The sequence below is a fragment of the Adelges cooleyi genome, unplaced genomic scaffold, assembly GCF_023614345.1.
Source record: "Adelges cooleyi isolate 19-005CV unplaced genomic scaffold, UGA_ACOO_1.1 ACOO_flye_CR_arks_rails_tigmint_CR_PRNA_651, whole genome shotgun sequence".
NCBI lineage: Eukaryota > Metazoa > Arthropoda > Insecta > Hemiptera > Adelgidae > Adelges > Adelges cooleyi.
Genome location: NW_026096352.1, coordinates 13,828,719 through 13,835,629, shown reverse-complemented (window position 1 = coordinate 13,835,629; position 6,911 = coordinate 13,828,719).

Genomic DNA, 6,911 nt, shown 5'->3' with positions numbered 1-6,911 from the left:
TACTACATTTATAATTATTGCTTGAAATTAATAAATGTATTAAATAAATGGCCCTAAAATAAAATAATAATCAAAATCGTTTGAAAAACTATGGAGAATTCAAACTATTAACTAGGTCGAATTAACAGATGTTGTTTTTGTTTTTGGATACGTTTCTTTAGTGCACTGGCGTATAACAGGTAACTGTTTGAACAAGCATACAAAACTTTGCATTAAAATATGGTTTCTTCTTATTTCGATAACTAACACAATTTAAAACGTGTTTTCATTAGGTTTCCGAGTAAATATACAACTATTTAGAAAAGTAATAACAACGATAAAACCGTATAATATTTTTAATAGGTTTTAAATGAATATAAAAAGTTAAACAGTAAAATTATTCAAATTATTAGTAATATTTTTTTAATAATTATTTTATAAAAAATGGAAAAACATTTTTTAAACAAAAAATTGATTCGTTTATAGCTGGAATATGCCTCATTAATCTGGGGAAACACTAGTATAGGATATAGTAACTAAATCGAAGCAATCTAAAACAAAGTTCTCCGATTTATTTGTAAAATACCTAGGACCCCTCAATCTGGCTATGATGACGTGCTAATTTATTTAAATTTACATTCTTTAAAAGTAAGATGACCTAAATCTTATGTTTTATTTCTTCAATTTGTTTAAATGTTTTGCATGTTAATAATTTAAAATATCATGTTAATATGTTATGTTAACTATATATACATATGTATCTGTGTTATCTTGCTATTCAGATTTACCTCGGTATATTTCTCATTGTTTATTAGACATCTGTCCGTATTATTTAAAAATAAATAACTAATTTTTGTAGTCGAATGAAAATAAATAAACCTATCGATCAATTGAAACATTATTGAATTTCTCAAAAGAACTGTGTTATTCAATTTCATTTAAATCAAACTGCAATTATTTCTAATAACTAAACATTATATTATACCAATAAACTAATGTTATAGGAAATGGCCCAGCAGTCGAGGCTTATTTAATAAAAAATAAAATTGGCATTATTTTCTTTTAAACCAATAGTCGAAAACAGCACATGTTTTTGTATCAAAGCATGCCACACAATATTTACACTAAATGTATATAATATTTTCGAAGAGACTCGTTGTTTGGTGTACAACACAATAATATACTGTTCTGTAGTACAGGATTCTTGCAAATGGGTTATACACATAAAACAACAGTTTGAAATAAAAAAAAAAATAGCTGCGTCCCAGATATCAACTTTTAAGCAAGTAGATTTTTTTTTACAGATTATTTGCGTCCGTGGAATTGGGACGTAAGCTACCTACTTGATATTTAATGACTTGACATTATTGTTATCGAATAAACTAAAACGATAAATAACAGCACATATTACATTCTCTAGAAGTACTAATCTATAGAAAAAATGTATGTAAAAAATATAATCTAATGCATTTTTATTTAAAATACATAACAAGTTATTTGAAACAGTCAATAATACTATTGTTTATTAACGTCCATTTATGGGGCAAAGTGTGTGCAAAACATATTTTTCAACAATTTTACTTTGTTAAGGGATATGAATTATCGTGTATCATATCGTAAGAATGACTTGAAACATGGAAAATAAATTTCCAAAAACTAAGAGTGTTTAATTTATTCTGCAAATTAAAGTCAAAATCAATACTAGTAAAAACTCGAAGCAAAAGATTTTTAAAGATCCATTGAACATTTTGTTGCAAATACTGACACCACATTTTCCTTTCTATATTAAAGGCTTAGTGTAATTTTTATGTTTGGTATTCTGTAATTAAAAATGTTTTATTTTGTTCTAAATAGTTCATAATCTTTACCTTGAGCTATTAGATTGGGTGTAATAATAAACTTTCTTAAGAAGCAGGTCTGTACGTTATTGAAACGGCTTTTGTGATCAGGCCAAGATGGATTCTATAATAAAGACACCATACTCGAGATTCGTACGCATTAATGTCACTTCTCACATCCTTAAAGTCCTAACATTGACGCTTGATAAATTCTAGCATGACATAGTTCTATAATATTATTTATTATACGCCATGATGTGTTTTTAGAAAAGAAAATATCAACAGATTGAGCAATACCTACATTTTTTATATAACAGGCTACATGAACTTTTGGCTATCCATAGAAAAAAAAAATACTTGCCAAGTCGGCGGCAGCAGGTGGACATCCTTTATTTTTATTTTTTTGATGAATTTTTCAAATAAATCTTATAAAAAAATATAACTACTTATATGTTTCAAATGAATGAACAATGTCAGATAAAGTTCTGAAACGTCTCATTGCACTTCTACATGCCAAGGTGTTGATGCCAAAAATGACGACTTGTTGTCTGTCGATTCCTATCCATTAAAAAGCAACCTAGTCGCTGTACAACCACCAACAACTAAAACACAAACAATAAGTTATTTTAATAATAGCACATGGTCGACAGAATACAATGCCTTACAAGGGTCAATGTATTTAGCTGTATCTACCGAGCACGTTGGTAAGAAACACTAACGAATTATGCATATCAAATTATTCTTTGTTATATTTTGCCATATACCATAAAAAAAGACCCGATTCTTAAACAACTTAATTTTTTTAAAACGCTATATTTAGACAGACAGACACAGTAAATATTAATTCTTTGCTGTTCAATTTATTACATAATTATTGTAATAATAATACAACTTATAGATTTGTTTTAATAGAAGTTTTGCTTGTTGGCATAATATTTTGCGTTTGATAATTTCATAATTATTTATAATGAACAATTATGAATTATTAAATGTTTTAATTCCAATTTTAGCTTCGATGCGGAGCTGAGAAAGTATTGTTTTTACAATGATGTGTTTTTATTTATTTTTTTTTTTTTTTGTGTCTGGACCCACGATATCTCGTAAACCGCTGAATAGATTTCTTCGAGTAGCAACTCTAAAAATCAGAAATTATACATGAAATTAAAACTAACATGAATAGTAATTACTTTTAGCTTCGATGCGTAGCTGAGAAGGTATTGTTTTTACAATGTGATTTTATTTTTAGCTTCGATGCGGAGTTGAGAAGGTATTGTTGTGACAAAGATGTGTTTTATTAAAATGTTTTTAATTTTTGTGTCTGGACCCACGATATCTCGTAAACCGCAAAACTAATTTTTTCGTGTAGCAATTTTATAGATCAGAAATCATACCTGTTAGGTACTTTAAAGGGCCAAAAATTAAATAAGTCACCCCTTCCCCATCAAAATCTAGAAAAACACGTAAAAAATTTACAAATTTTTCAACTTAAAATTACGATTCTCTATAACTTTTTTAAAAATAGTCGAAAATGTTCCAAATTTATTTGAATTGTTCTTCAAACATAGTACTATCGATAAACATTAACAAACCAAAAAATATCATAAGCCCTTTCCCTTACAAGAGATAGAATTTTTTTCTTTATTTCACTTTTTCAAGCAAAGTTTTAGAGATTTAGATCTGAAAATTAGATCAAAGGTAGATCTAAAATGGATCTATACAATTTTCTTAAAAATTTGTCGTCAAATTTTTTTTTATTAAGGAAAAATCCCAAAAATAGGGTAAATTTACACTTTAGTCGTAGTCACTTTCTAAATTGTTATGTGCGAGTGAATCAACAGTCAATAGGTAATGAAAATATTTGTATTATATTGTTAATTACGATATATGGGTAACTATGACAGTACATTTGTATACACTATGCCCTAACCCCACTGTACTGGCTTTTTTTTATGTAAAAATAATTCGAACTAAATATCGAATTTAAATTGAATACGATTTATATTTTTGCTGACAAAAATCAACATACTTTTTGTTTATATGTATACTCTTTAAATATATATACCGTATAGTACGCTGTACAGTATAGTTACAGGATCCATCGCAAAGTATTTTATTTTTATTTTTGTGTCAGGGCCCACGATTTATCCTAAACTGTTGAACTGTACTTTTTTTATGTAAGGTACTTGCATTATTTAACTAGACCAAAAAGTTTAAAAAATTCACGCCTTTCTCATTTTTCGTAGCCACTAAACATTTTGAGATGTACAGGTTGATCCAATTAATCTAGAACACTCAATATCTCTTAACTAATTACAATTTTGTAGTTTTTCTTTTTTCAAAAACAAGTGTTGTTTATATTATTTCACAATATTATGAAATTACTAAATACTATATATTTTTTTAGGATTATCCAAAGCTCTATTGACTTTTGACATTTAAACGTTTAGAATCATAAATTAAATGTAATTAGATAATTATTCAAGAGCTATTTGGAATTATTAGTAAATACGTCTGAGGACCTATCTATGGCAGAGTTTACCCCGTCCTTAACAAAACATTGCAAATCAGTTACCGTAACTCAGGAAAGTATCAAGGTTACAACACAACACAAACCAAACAAAACTAACAAACTAACAAAACCAATTATATTTTCCTATACTATCTTGTAGATACATTTTTATCATCTTCTCTATACGTAAAACAAATCTGGACTTCATTTTTTTTCAGTGGGAACATATGTTATGAATTCCAAAAATATTTAAACAAAACATTTTAAAACATCTTAGCGTATGCTCTTTTAATTTTTATCAGTCTTTTCGTTTTCTATAACTTTGTAAGAATAATACACTTCCATTTTCCTGTATTTTCTCAGGTATCTAAAAAAACAGTAGCTCATAAAATTTATACTTATGTTCACATTGTCCGATAGTCGACACAATAAAATATAAATAACTAATAATACACAAGCGGTTTTTATCTACCTTGTTTGAATAGGTAGATAAAAACCGCTTGTGTATTATTAGTTATTTATATTTTATTGTGTCGTCCAAATGCTGTTGTCCAATATTGTTTTTGTGTTTTCTGCTGCTGTTGTAATGGTTTTTATTTGTACACATGTTTCTAAGGAGTCTTAACACGATGTACTTGCATGTTTTTTCGTTTGGTTATTCATTTTCGATACAGAACTGCGATGACAAAATAATAAATTTAATTAATATACTGTTTATTCGACTTCAGTAAAGAAAGTATTTTGGTTTTAGTTACACGTAGGCGAATTTCGGTTAGAAATTTTAAAAAAACAATGTATTTTAAAATATCTATTCTTTTTGGCGTTTTGTATTTTATTAACTTAGCATGGGTAAGAAAAACACAGAGTATAATAACAGTTAATATTTAAGCAATTGCAATATAATAAGTTCAATGTAGTCATTTGAAAGTAACTTTTTTTATTACATTGCGTATATTGTTCTTTACAGAGCATTGGATTAAGTGAATACCAAGTCGACGGATTAGTTTATAAGCACAATGTATACAAGGATACAATTCCTAACGAGGAGGTCATTGCTTACGTAACAATGATAGGCTATACAGGCAATTTGAAACGGTTTGGAAAAAAAAACAAAAATCAATCTTACCATCGTCTCAAAAGGGTAATGTTTAAATGTTTGTCTTATTAAATAATAATACTACTATAGATAATCATTGGCATGCTTAGTAAAACCTATTTTTACAAGTATTTTTTTGGTATATTAAAATACTATCATATATAATTTACATAAATTGTTTAACGTAGATTATTGAAGGTAAAGAAAAATATTAAATGTTAGTTACGAATATTTGTGAATGGGTATTTGTAACTGAAAAAAAAAAATGTTCAACACTATTTAAAATACCTATGAAACGCTTACAAATTTAATGAATATTTAGGTATGTACTAATAATCATTAAATTGTATTAAAATGATTTCAATAAAGGTTGCTGTACTATATTTTAGTGTAAATAGTGTAAATATAATACCCTATTCTAGTTTTAATAATGTTTTAACAATAATTTTACTATACATTTTTTCTCCTCATTAATTGCGCATGACATCGTCTTGAATTTGATTAGCAAAAAAAATATATAATATAATCAATTTATCAGATAACATTTCAAATAATGTATTATATTGTAAGTTTTTTTGTAATTTAAATTTGGTTCCATATTAGTGTGTGACACATACATTTCATAATATTTAACTGAATGAATTTGGACTTAATTGAATAGGGTCTACGCTTTTCTTTTTAGTCAAAAATTAAAGATATTTAACATTATTTAAGATTGTAGTTAATTTTTTGGTTGTTTTTCAAAGAAATTGGCACTTAAAAAAAATTAGCTACAGTTGATTGATAAATTATTCTTGTAGTAAAATTTCTTTTTAGTCTACTTTTTAACTATTTTTTTAAAAAAGCATGTTTTTATAAAAAGTTTTATTTTTTAGTCCCATTAAAGGTACTTAATAATTGTGAATAGATTACTAAATTATTTTTGGAAGATTTGATAAACATACAATTTTAGTGAAATGACCCCCATATTTGACCCCCCAGCATTTGCGACCTGAATGTCCTGGTATTATGTCCCAACATTATTATAGGATATTGTATTGCCATCCAAGATGAGTATCTATGTCAAGTTTCAGCCCTCTACGACATCGGGAAGTGGGGTTAAATTAATTTTGCAAGATATGAAAAATACCCATACAAACGTACGTACCGTACGTGTTAGCAAGTTAAAGAAAAGCATGTAAAAAAAGTGTAACGCAGTCTGGCACATACAAGATACAAGCTATTATATTGCATATATAATGCGCCGTAAGAACATGAATAACAAAATAGTAAGTGGGTTACAAGTATCATATCCTTGTTTGAATAATATCTATAAAAACCAATGATTTTTTAATTATAATTTATTAGAGAACAAACTACAAACGTTTGTACAAAAAGGCACTTGTTAGGGTGGATTTATTTTAAGCCCATCAATTAAAAATCGTTTCTGGAAAGGTATTGTGAGGTCTTAGCTCGATATTCACCAAACCTCTTTCTTTCTGGTCCTTAA